The sequence below is a fragment of the Ambystoma mexicanum genome (assembly GCF_040938575.1).
Source record: "Ambystoma mexicanum isolate Mex_15411 chromosome 12 unlocalized genomic scaffold, UKY_AmexF1_1 Mex_chr12_unloc.1, whole genome shotgun sequence".
In the NCBI taxonomy this organism is placed as follows: domain Eukaryota; kingdom Metazoa; phylum Chordata; class Amphibia; order Caudata; family Ambystomatidae; genus Ambystoma; species Ambystoma mexicanum.
In genome coordinates, this window is record NW_027182322.1 from 14,641,027 (window position 1) to 14,654,010 (window position 12,984).

Below are 12,984 nucleotides of genomic sequence, written 5' to 3' on the forward strand. Positions count from 1 at the left end.
AACTGCCAAATTACATCTTACTACTTACAATGACAAAGTTAAAGCGCCAGGTCGATCTCATCACGTTGGTGCCTGAGACATCACATAATGTGACACAGCCATCTCGTATAGATGCCCCAGATTTGAGAAGTGTAGTTATGGAGAAAAAATAAATATATATATATATATATATATATATGTATGTCTTCAAACACCAAAATTGAGATAGCACCATTTCGCGCAGGAATTCCTCCAGCCGAAAGCCCACAAATGTTGCTGGATAGACTGACACCTCTTTGGATGTCCTTCTGTATTTGCTGGCTAGTGTAAAGCAACGTGGACCCACCACTCTATAGCTCTGCCGTCAAGAGTGTCCATAGCACACTGGGCAGATGTCGCTTCTCTAGGCAGACAAGCAGTGGAATTCTGCGGAAGGTCAATGGTGCTTCCATTGGTTTTGCCACTAGGCGATCCATTGCAGCCCTAGAATGAAGCATAGCCCGCTGAATACATTCAGGGTGTTCTGCGGTGGGAAAGGTCAGAGGGGGTGATAGTTGGTGAGCGTGCACAGCACCTCAGAATGACACCACTGCCTAGCAGGGGGACCGGTGGAGACACTATTCTCAGCCAATGCCTCTCTGAACGAGTCTGCCTTGTTTCATCCCGGTAAGAGATCAGGCTAACGGGCTTCCAATGAAAAAAGCAGACATCAGACTGAAGCATGGTGCACCGTGCATGTCCACAATCATCGGCTCCAAAGAGAAGACGTTCAGGAACAGGATTTAGTATGGCAAAAGAACACATCATCCTAATTCCTATGTACAGTATAAAAAGCCCACAATTGAGGAAAAATATCACATGGAAATGCCTGGGATCGAACCTGTGGCCTCATACTTCCCAAGTATGTGCTCTACCACTGAATTACATCCCCACTGCCAGCAAGGAACTGTGAAATCTACCAGATGCTGGCTGGCTGCTTGGGACTAACAGCTCCCAGAACTGACGGTAACTGTCGAATTGGAGTTTCCAAATGGCAGACTTCATTTTAGAGCCACCTGTGTCTGGTTGTCCATAGAAACATGCAGAAAGGCTGCCCCCCCCCATGCAATTCCCCTGACCAACTAATGAAAAATATCAATATGTTCAAGACTTTTGCTTTTAGAAGCCAGAGATAGGCCCCAGCAGCAGAGCTGGTAGGATATTCCAGCTCAAAACTAACAAGTTACAGAACCTGATCGACTTAGGTTGACAACAGAGGCACATCTGTGGCCACATCCAGTGAAAACAAATTATTTTTAAAGCTAGGCATCATATGCTACAAAGGTACAATGGTGGAGCTATACATTCGGAACCAAAACAATCGACTGAAAAGAAACGCAAGGCAATGCCAATCCTTTGACGATTCTGCACCGTTAAAACTGTGGTGTGATGTTTCTCTCTGTGCATTTCTATTTGTAGTGATTGTGAAGGCATACAGGATGTTGACACTGGCAGGGACGCAAACCTCAGTGATATATTATAGGCAGGTTTGCCATACGGGCACCAGCGTTTTCTCAGACAAATAGATATGAATGTCGATGATCCTATAATCATGGCCCGAGTTGCAGTGTGAAATACAAAATAACCGGGACAAAATCACACTGATGTTTATGCAAATGGAGATGCCGGGGATTGAACCCGGGACCTCATACATGCGAAGCATGCGCTCTACCACTGAGCTACATCCCCTCGGTGTGCGGTGGGCCTGTCCTGCAGACATCTTTTCCTGGGAGAATTCTTCCGGTCAAAATATGCTGCCAACTGAAGCACTAGCAAAAGACCAGGGAAAACGGGAGCAAGACTGGAAAAGCACATGGTCAGCTGAAGCAGTGTGCATTATGCTTCTCCATAAGAGATGACTTCCAGGGGAAGTATTCCACCAGAGGATTACCATGCTCAAAGAGCCATCTAGTGGACAGAGACCATATGACAGTCAAAAAAAGGGAAACAATTGGAGATGCCAGGGATTGGACCCAGGGCCTCATCCATGCAAAGCAAGTGCTCTACCACTGAGCTACATCCCCTCGGTATGCAGTGTGTCTGTCCCGCAGACATAATTTTCAGGGAGAACTCTTCTGGTCAAAACATTCTGCCGAGTGAAGCACTAGCAAAAGAGCAGGGAAAACTGGAGCAAGAATGGAAAACCTCATGGTCACACTGAAGCAGTGTGCATTTTGCTTCTCCATAAGAGATGACTTCCAGGGGAAGATTTCCACCAGAGGATTACTGTGCTCAAAGGGCCATCTAGTGGATAGAGATCATATGACAGTCAAAAAGAGAAACAAGTGGAAATGCCCCAGGTCCTCATACATGCAAAGCATGCGCTCTACCACTGAGCTACATCCCCGCTGAGAGGACACTTCCTCATCACACCTAAAAGCTTCAGGAGGGAGTGGGCTAAGTAAGGAAAGGGGTTTGCAGTAGTGCATATGAAAAAACATGACAACTGCCAAATTACATCTTACTACTTACAATGACAAAGTTAAAGCGCCAGGTCGATCTTATCACGTTGGTGCCTGAGACATCACATAATGTGACACAGCCATCTCGTATAGATGCCCCAGATTTGAGAAGTGTAGTTATGGAGAAAAAATAAATATATATATATATATATATATATATATATATATATATATATATATATATATGTATGTCTTCAAACACCAAAAATGAGATAGCACCATTTCGCGCAGGAATTCCTCCAGCCGAAAGCCCACATATGTTGCTAGATAGACTGACACCTCTTTCAGATGTCCTTCTGTATTTGCTGGCTAGTGGAAAGCAACGTGGACCCACCACTCTATAGCTCTGCCGTTATGAGTGTCCATAGCACACTCGGCAGATGTCGCTTCTCTAGGCAGACAAGCAGTGGAATTCTGCGGAAGGTCAATGGTGCTTCCATTGGTTTTGCCACTAGGCGATCCATTGCAGCCCTAGAATGAAGCATAACCCGCTGAATGCATTCAGGGTGTTCTGCGGTGGGAAAGGTCAGAGGGGGTGATAGTTGGTGAGCGTGCACAGCACCTCAGAATGACACCACTGCCTAGCAGGGGGACCGGTGGAGACACTATTCTCAGCCAATGCCCCTCTGTCTGAACGAGTCTGCCTTGTGTCGTCCCGGTAAGAGATCAGGCTAACAGGCTTCCAATGAAAAAAGCAGACATCACACTGAAGCATGGTGCACCGTGCATGTCCACAATCATCGGCTCCAAAGAGAAGACGTTCAGGAACAGGATTTAGTATGGCAAAAGAACACATCATCCTAATTCCTATGTACAGGATAAAAAGCCCACAATTGAGGAAAAATATCACATGGAGATGCCTGGGATCGAACCTGTGGCCTCATATTTCCCAAGTATGTGCTCTACCACTGAGTTACATCCCCACTGCCAGCAAGGAACTGTGAAATCTACCAGATGCTGGCTGGCTGCTTGGGACTAACAGCGCCCAGAACTGACGGTAACTGTCGAATTGGAGTTTCCAAATGGCAGACTTCATTTTAGAGCCACCTGTGTCTGGTTGTCCATAGAAACATGCAGAAAGGCTGCCCCCCCATGCAATTCCCCTGACCAACTAATGAAAAATATCAATATGTTCAAGACTTTTGCTTTTAGAAGCCAGAGATAGGCCCCAGCAGCAGAGCTGGTAGGATATTCCAGCTCAAAACTAACAAGTTACAGAACCTGATCGACTTAGGTTGACAACAGAGGCACATCTGTGGCCACATCCAGTGAAAACAAATTATTTTTAAAGCTAGCCATCATATGCTACAAAGGTACAATGGTGGAGCTATACATTCGGAACCAAAACAATCGACTGAAAAGAAACGCAAGGCAATGCGAATCCTTTCACGATTCTGCACCGTTAAAACTGTGGTGTGAAGGTTCTCTCTGTGCATTTCTATTTGTAGTGATTGTGAAGGCATACAGGATGTTGACACTGGCAGGGACGTAAACCTCAGTGATATATTATAGGCAGGTTTGCCATACGGGCACCAGCGTTTTCTCAGACAAATAGATATGAATGTCGATGATCCTATAATCATGGCCCGAGTTGCAGTGTGAAATACAAAATAACCGGGACAAAATCACACTGATGTTTATGCAAATGGAGATGCCGGGGATTGAACCCGGGACCTCATACATGCGAAGCATGCGCTCTACCACTGAGCTACATCCCCTCGGTGTGCAGTGGGCCTGTCCTGCAGACATCTTTTCCTGGGAGAATTCTTCCGGTTAAAATATGCTGCCAACTGAAGCACTAGCAAAAGACCAGGGAAAACGGGAGCAAGACTGGAAAAGCACATGGTCAGCTGAAGCAGTGTGCATTATGCTTCTCCATAAGAGATGACTTCCAGGGGAAGTATTCCACCAGAGGATTACCGTGCTCAAAGAGCCATCTAGTGGACAGAGACCATATGACAGTCAAAAAAAGGGAAACAATTGGAGATGCCAGGGATTGGACCCAGGGCCTCATCCATGCAAAGCAAGTGCTCTACCACTGAGCTACATCCCCTTGGTATGCAGTGTGTCTGTCCCGCAGACATAATTTTCAGGGAGAACTCTTCTGGTCAAAACATTCTGCCGAGTGAAGCACTAGCAAAAGAGCAGGGAAAACTGGAGCAAGAATGGAAAACCTCATGGTCACACTGAAGCAGTGTGCATTTTGCTTCTCCATAAGAGATGACTTCCAGGGGAAGATTTCCACCAGAGGATTACTGTGCTCAAAGGGCCATCTAGTGGATAGAGATCATATGACAGTCAAAAAGAGAAACAAGTGGAAATGCCCCAGGTCCTCATACATGCAAAGCATGCGCTCTACCACTGAGCTACATCCCCGCTGAGAGGACACTTCCTCATCACACCTAAAAGCTTCAGGAGGGAGTGGGCTAAGTAAGGAAAGGGGTTTGCAGTAGTGCATATGAAAAAACATGACAACTGCCAAATTACATCTTACTACTTACAATGACAAAGTTAAAGCGCCAGGTCGATCTCATCACGTTGGTGCCTGAGACATCACATAATGTGACACAGCCATCTCGGATAGATGCCCCAGATTTGAGAAGTGTAGTTATGGAGAAAAAATAAATATATATATATATATATATGTATGTCTTCAAACACCAAAAATGAGATAGCACCATTTCGCGCAGGAATTCCTCCAGCCGAAAGCCCACAAATGTTGCTGGATAGACTGACACCTCTTTCGGATGTCCTTCTGTATTTGCTGGCTAGTGGAAAGCAACGTGGACCCACCACTCTATAGCTCTGCCGTCATGAGTGTCCATAGCACACTCGGCAGATGTCGCTTCTCTAGGCAGACAAGCAGTGGAATTCTGCGGAAGGTCAATGGTGCTTCCATTGGTTTTGCCACTAGGCGATCCATTGCAGCCCTAGAATGAAGCATAACCCGCTGAATGCATTCAGGGTGTTCTGCGGTGGGAAAGGTCAGAGGGGGTGATAGTTGGTGAGCGTGCACAGCACCTCAGAATGACACCACTGCCTAGCAGGGGGACCGGTGGAGACACTATTCTCAGCCAATGCCCCTCTGTCTGAACGAGTCTGCCTTGTGTCGTCCCGGTAAGAGATCAGGCTAACAGGCTTCCAATGAAAAAAGCAGACATCACACTGAAGCATGGTGCACCGTGCATGTCCACAATCATCGGCTCCAAAGAGAAGACGTTCAGGAACAGGATTTAGTATGGCAAAAGAACACATCATCCTAATTCCTATGTACAGTATAAAAAGCCCACAATTGAGGAAAAATATCACATGGAAATGCCTGGGATCGAACCTGTGGCCTCATACTTCCCAAGTATGTGCTCTACCACTGAATTACATCCCCACTGCCAGCAAGGAACTGTGAAATCTACCAGATGCTGGCTGGCTGCTTGGGACTAACAGCTCCCAGAACTGACGGTAACTGTCGAATTGGAGTTTCCAAATGGCAGACTTCATTTTAGAGCCACCTGTGTCTGGTTGTCCATAGAAACATGCAGAAAGGCTGCCCCCCCCCCATGCAATTCCCCTGACCAACTAATGAAAAATATCAATATGTTCAAGACTTTTGCTTTTAGAAGCCAGAGATAGGCCCCAGCAGCAGAGCTGGTAGGATATTCCAGCTCAAAACTAACAAGTTACAGAACCTGATCGACTTAGGTTGACAACAGAGGCACATCTGTGGCCACATCCAGTGAAAACAAATTATTTTTAAAGCTAGGCATCATATGCTACAAAGGTACAATGGTGGAGCTATACATTCGGAACCAAAACAATCGACTGAAAAGAAACGCAAGGCAATGCCAATCCTTTCACGATTCTGCACCGTTAAAACTGTGGTGTGATGTTTCTCTCTGTGCATTTCTATTTGTAGTGATTGTGAAGGCATACAGGATGTTGACACTGGCAGGGACGCAAACCTCAGTGATATATTATAGGCAGGTTTGCCATACGGGCACCAGCGTTTTCTCAGACAAATAGATATGAATGTCGATGATCCTATAATCATGGCCCGAGTTGCAGTGTGAAATACAAAATAACCGGGACAAAATCACACTGATGTTTATGCAAATGGAGATGCCGGGGATTGAACCCGGGACCTCATACATGCGAAGCATGCGCTCTACCACTGAGCTACATCCCCTCGGTGTGCGGTGGGCCTGTCCTGCAGACATCTTTTCCTGGGAGAATTCTTCCGGTCAAAATATGCTGCCAACTGAAGCACTAGCAAAAGACCAGGGAAAACGGGAGCAAGACTGGAAAAGCACATGGTCAGCTGAAGCAGTGTGCATTATGCTTCTCCATAAGAGATGACTTCCAGGGGAAGTATTCCACCAGAGGATTACCATGCTCAAAGAGCCATCTAGTGGACAGAGACCATATGACAGTCAAAAAAAGGGAAACAATTGGAGATGCCAGGGATTGGACCCAGGGCCTCATCCATGCAAAGCAAGTGCTCTACCACTGAGCTACATCCCCTCGGTATGCAGTGTGTCTGTCCCGCAGACATAATTTTCAGGGAGAACTCTTCTGGTCAAAACATTCTGCCGAGTGAAGCACTAGCAAAAGAGCAGGGAAAACTGGAGCAAGAATGGAAAACCTCATGGTCACACTGAAGCAGTGTGCATTTTGCTTCTCCATAAGAGATGACTTCCAGGGGAAGATTTCCACCAGAGGATTACTGAGCTCAAAGGGCCATCTAGTGGATAGAGATCATATGACAGTCAAAAAGAGAAACAAGTGGAAATGCCCCAGGTCCTCATACGTGCAAAGCATGCGCTCTACCACTGAGCTACATCCCCGCTGAGAGGACACTTCCTCATCACACCTAAAAGCTTCAGGAGGGAGTGGGCTAAGTAAGGAAAGGGGTTTGCAGTAGTGCATATGAAAAAACATGACAACTGCCAAATTACATCTTACTACTTACAATGACAAAGTTAAAGCGCCAGGTCGATCTCATCACGTTGGTGCCTGAGACATCACATAATGTGACACAGCCATCTCGTATAGATGCCCCAGATTTGAGAAGTGTAGTTATGGAGAAAAAATAAATATATATATATATATATATATATATGTATGTCTTCAAACACCAAAATTGAGATAGCACCATTTCGCGCAGGAATTCCTCCAGCCGAAAGCCCACAAATGTTGCTGGATAGACTGACACCTCTTTGGATGTCCTTCTGTATTTGCTGGCTAGTGTAAAGCAACGTGGACCCACCACTCTATAGCTCTGCCGTCAAGAGTGTCCATAGCACACTGGGCAGATGTCGCTTCTCTAGGCAGACAAGCAGTGGAATTCTGCGGAAGGTCAATGGTGCTTCCATTGGTTTTGCCACTAGGCGATCCATTGCAGCCCTAGAATGAAGCATAGCCCGCTGAATACATTCAGGGTGTTCTGCGGTGGGAAAGGTCAGAGGGGGTGATAGTTGGTGAGCGTGCACAGCACCTCAGAATGACACCACTGCCTAGCAGGGGGACCGGTGGAGACACTATTCTCAGCCAATGCCTCTCTGAACGAGTCTGCCTTGTTTCATCCCGGTAAGAGATCAGGCTAACGGGCTTCCAATGAAAAAAGCAGACATCAGACTGAAGCATGGTGCACCGTGCATGTCCACAATCATCGGCTCCAAAGAGAAGACGTTCAGGAACAGGATTTAGTATGGCAAAAGAACACATCATCCTAATTCCTATGTACAGTATAAAAAGCCCACAATTGAGGAAAAATATCACATGGAAATGCCTGGGATCGAACCTGTGGCCTCATACTTCCCAAGTATGTGCTCTACCACTGAATTACATCCCCACTGCCAGCAAGGAACTGTGAAATCTACCAGATGCTGGCTGGCTGCTTGGGACTAACAGCTCCCAGAACTGACGGTAACTGTCGAATTGGAGTTTCCAAATGGCAGACTTCATTTTAGAGCCACCTGTGTCTGGTTGTCCATAGAAACATGCAGAAAGGCTGCCCCCCCCCATGCAATTCCCCTGACCAACTAATGAAAAATATCAATATGTTCAAGACTTTTGCTTTTAGAAGCCAGAGATAGGCCCCAGCAGCAGAGCTGGTAGGATATTCCAGCTCAAAACTAACAAGTTACAGAACCTGATCGACTTAGGTTGACAACAGAGGCACATCTGTGGCCACATCCAGTGAAAACAAATTATTTTTAAAGCTAGGCATCATATGCTACAAAGGTACAATGGTGGAGCTATACATTCGGAACCAAAACAATCGACTGAAAAGAAACGCAAGGCAATGCCAATCCTTTGACGATTCTGCACCGTTAAAACTGTGGTGTGATGTTTCTCTCTGTGCATTTCTATTTGTAGTGATTGTGAAGGCATACAGGATGTTGACACTGGCAGGGACGCAAACCTCAGTGATATATTATAGGCAGGTTTGCCATACGGGCACCAGCGTTTTCTCAGACAAATAGATATGAATGTCGATGATCCTATAATCATGGCCCGAGTTGCAGTGTGAAATACAAAATAACCGGGACAAAATCACACTGATGTTTATGCAAATGGAGATGCCGGGGATTGAACCCGGGACCTCATACATGCGAAGCATGCGCTCTACCACTGAGCTACATCCCCTCGGTGTGCGGTGGGCCTGTCCTGCAGACATCTTTTCCTGGGAGAATTCTTCCGGTCAAAATATGCTGCCAACTGAAGCACTAGCAAAAGACCAGGGAAAACGGGAGCAAGACTGGAAAAGCACATGGTCAGCTGAAGCAGTGTGCATTATGCTTCTCCATAAGAGATGACTTCCAGGGGAAGTATTCCACCAGAGGATTACCATGCTCAAAGAGCCATCTAGTGGACAGAGACCATATGACAGTCAAAAAAAGGGAAACAATTGGAGATGCCAGGGATTGGACCCAGGGCCTCATCCATGCAAAGCAAGTGCTCTACCACTGAGCTACATCCCCTCGGTATGCAGTGTGTCTGTCCCGCAGACATAATTTTCAGGGAGAACTCTTCTGGTCAAAACATTCTGCCGAGTGAAGCACTAGCAAAAGAGCAGGGAAAACTGGAGCAAGAATGGAAAACCTCATGGTCACACTGAAGCAGTGTGCATTTTGCTTCTCCATAAGAGATGACTTCCAGGGGAAGATTTCCACCAGAGGATTACTGTGCTCAAAGGGCCATCTAGTGGATAGAGATCATATGACAGTCAAAAAGAGAAACAAGTGGAAATGCCCCAGGTCCTCATACATGCAAAGCATGCGCTCTACCACTGAGCTACATCCCCGCTGAGAGGACACTTCCTCATCACACCTAAAAGCTTCAGGAGGGAGTGGGCTAAGTAAGGAAAGGGGTTTGCAGTAGTGCATATGAAAAAACATGACAACTGCCAAATTACATCTTACTACTTACAATGACAAAGTTAAAGCGCCAGGTCGATCTTATCACGTTGGTGCCTGAGACATCACATAATGTGACACAGCCATCTCGTATAGATGCCCCAGATTTGAGAAGTGTAGTTATGGAGAAAAAATAAATATATATATATATATATATATATATATATATATATATATATATATATATATATGTATGTCTTCAAACACCAAAAATGAGATAGCACCATTTCGCGCAGGAATTCCTCCAGCCGAAAGCCCACATATGTTGCTAGATAGACTGACACCTCTTTCAGATGTCCTTCTGTATTTGCTGGCTAGTGGAAAGCAACGTGGACCCACCACTCTATAGCTCTGCCGTTATGAGTGTCCATAGCACACTCGGCAGATGTCGCTTCTCTAGGCAGACAAGCAGTGGAATTCTGCGGAAGGTCAATGGTGCTTCCATTGGTTTTGCCACTAGGCGATCCATTGCAGCCCTAGAATGAAGCATAACCCGCTGAATGCATTCAGGGTGTTCTGCGGTGGGAAAGGTCAGAGGGGGTGATAGTTGGTGAGCGTGCACAGCACCTCAGAATGACACCACTGCCTAGCAGGGGGACCGGTGGAGACACTATTCTCAGCCAATGCCCCTCTGTCTGAACGAGTCTGCCTTGTGTCGTCCCGGTAAGAGATCAGGCTAACAGGCTTCCAATGAAAAAAGCAGACATCACACTGAAGCATGGTGCACCGTGCATGTCCACAATCATCGGCTCCAAAGAGAAGACGTTCAGGAACAGGATTTAGTATGGCAAAAGAACACATCATCCTAATTCCTATGTACAGGATAAAAAGCCCACAATTGAGGAAAAATATCACATGGAGATGCCTGGGATCGAACCTGTGGCCTCATATTTCCCAAGTATGTGCTCTACCACTGAGTTACATCCCCACTGCCAGCAAGGAACTGTGAAATCTACCAGATGCTGGCTGGCTGCTTGGGACTAACAGCGCCCAGAACTGACGGTAACTGTCGAATTGGAGTTTCCAAATGGCAGACTTCATTTTAGAGCCACCTGTGTCTGGTTGTCCATAGAAACATGCAGAAAGGCTGCCCCCCCATGCAATTCCCCTGACCAACTAATGAAAAATATCAATATGTTCAAGACTTTTGCTTTTAGAAGCCAGAGATAGGCCCCAGCAGCAGAGCTGGTAGGATATTCCAGCTCAAAACTAACAAGTTACAGAACCTGATCGACTTAGGTTGACAACAGAGGCACATCTGTGGCCACATCCAGTGAAAACAAATTATTTTTAAAGCTAGCCATCATATGCTACAAAGGTACAATGGTGGAGCTATACATTCGGAACCAAAACAATCGACTGAAAAGAAACGCAAGGCAATGCGAATCCTTTCACGATTCTGCACCGTTAAAACTGTGGTGTGAAGGTTCTCTCTGTGCATTTCTATTTGTAGTGATTGTGAAGGCATACAGGATGTTGACACTGGCAGGGACGTAAACCTCAGTGATATATTATAGGCAGGTTTGCCATACGGGCACCAGCGTTTTCTCAGACAAATAGATATGAATGTCGATGATCCTATAATCATGGCCCGAGTTGCAGTGTGAAATACAAAATAACCGGGACAAAATCACACTGATGTTTATGCAAATGGAGATGCCGGGGATTGAACCCGGGACCTCATACATGCGAAGCATGCGCTCTACCACTGAGCTACATCCCCTCGGTGTGCAGTGGGCCTGTCCTGCAGACATCTTTTCCTGGGAGAATTCTTCCGGTTAAAATATGCTGCCAACTGAAGCACTAGCAAAAGACCAGGGAAAACGGGAGCAAGACTGGAAAAGCACATGGTCAGCTGAAGCAGTGTGCATTATGCTTCTCCATAAGAGATGACTTCCAGGGGAAGTATTCCACCAGAGGATTACCGTGCTCAAAGAGCCATCTAGTGGACAGAGACCATATGACAGTCAAAAAAAGGGAAACAATTGGAGATGCCAGGGATTGGACCCAGGGCCTCATCCATGCAAAGCAAGTGCTCTACCACTGAGCTACATCCCCTTGGTATGCAGTGTGTCTGTCCCGCAGACATAATTTTCAGGGAGAACTCTTCTGGTCAAAACATTCTGCCGAGTGAAGCACTAGCAAAAGAGCAGGGAAAACTGGAGCAAGAATGGAAAACCTCATGGTCACACTGAAGCAGTGTGCATTTTGCTTCTCCATAAGAGATGACTTCCAGGGGAAGATTTCCACCAGAGGATTACTGTGCTCAAAGGGCCATCTAGTGGATAGAGATCATATGACAGTCAAAAAGAGAAACAAGTGGAAATGCCCCAGGTCCTCATACATGCAAAGCATGCGCTCTACCACTGAGCTACATCCCCGCTGAGAGGACACTTCCTCATCACACCTAAAAGCTTCAGGAGGGAGTGGGCTAAGTAAGGAAAGGGGTTTGCAGTAGTGCATATGAAAAAACATGACAACTGCCAAATTACATCTTACTACTTACAATGACAAAGTTAAAGCGCCAGGTCGATCTCATCACGTTGGTGCCTGAGACATCACATAATGTGACACAGCCATCTCGGATAGATGCCCCAGATTTGAGAAGTGTAGTTATGGAGAAAAAATAAATATATATATATATATATATGTATGTCTTCAAACACCAAAAATGAGATAGCACCATTTCGCGCAGGAATTCCTCCAGCCGAAAGCCCACAAATGTTGCTGGATAGACTGACACCTCTTTCGGATGTCCTTCTGTATTTGCTGGCTAGTGGAAAGCAACGTGGACCCACCACTCTATAGCTCTGCCGTCATGAGTGTCCCTAGCACACTCGGCAGATGTCGCTTCTCTAGGCAGACAAGCAGTGGAATTCTGCGGAAGTCAATGGTGCTTCCATTGGTTTTGCCACTAGGCGATCCATTGCAGCCCTAGAATGAAGCATAACCCGCTGAATGCATTCAGGGTGTTCTGCGGTGGGAAAGGTCAGAGGGGGTGATAGTTGGTGAGCGTGCACAGCACCTCAGAATGATACCACTGCCTAGCAGGGGGACCGGTGGAGACACTATTTTCAGCCAATGCCCCTCTG

The 12,984-nt window shown here is 46.2% G+C and overlaps 5 non-coding genes across 5 annotated transcripts; all 5 read right to left on the reverse strand.

The window, feature by feature from the left end:
* Positions 1-1,635: 1,635 nt before the first annotated feature.
* Positions 1,636-1,707, reverse strand: TRNAA-CGC (transfer RNA alanine (anticodon CGC)). Its single transcript has one exon. It is a non-coding gene; the product is annotated as a tRNA-Ala (tRNA).
* Positions 1,708-4,126: 2,419 nt separating this feature from the next.
* Positions 4,127-4,198, reverse strand: TRNAA-CGC (transfer RNA alanine (anticodon CGC)). Its single transcript has one exon. It is a non-coding gene; the product is annotated as a tRNA-Ala (tRNA).
* A 2,390-nt stretch (positions 4,199-6,588) lies between these two features.
* TRNAA-CGC (transfer RNA alanine (anticodon CGC)) lies at positions 6,589-6,660 on the reverse strand. Its single transcript has one exon. It is a non-coding gene; the product is annotated as a tRNA-Ala (tRNA).
* Positions 6,661-9,050: 2,390 nt separating this feature from the next.
* On the reverse strand, positions 9,051-9,122 carry TRNAA-CGC (transfer RNA alanine (anticodon CGC)). Its single transcript has one exon. It is a non-coding gene; the product is annotated as a tRNA-Ala (tRNA).
* A 2,421-nt stretch (positions 9,123-11,543) lies between these two features.
* TRNAA-CGC (transfer RNA alanine (anticodon CGC)) lies at positions 11,544-11,615 on the reverse strand. The gene has a single exon. It is a non-coding gene; the product is annotated as a tRNA-Ala (tRNA).
* Positions 11,616-12,984: the final 1,369 nt, after the last annotated feature.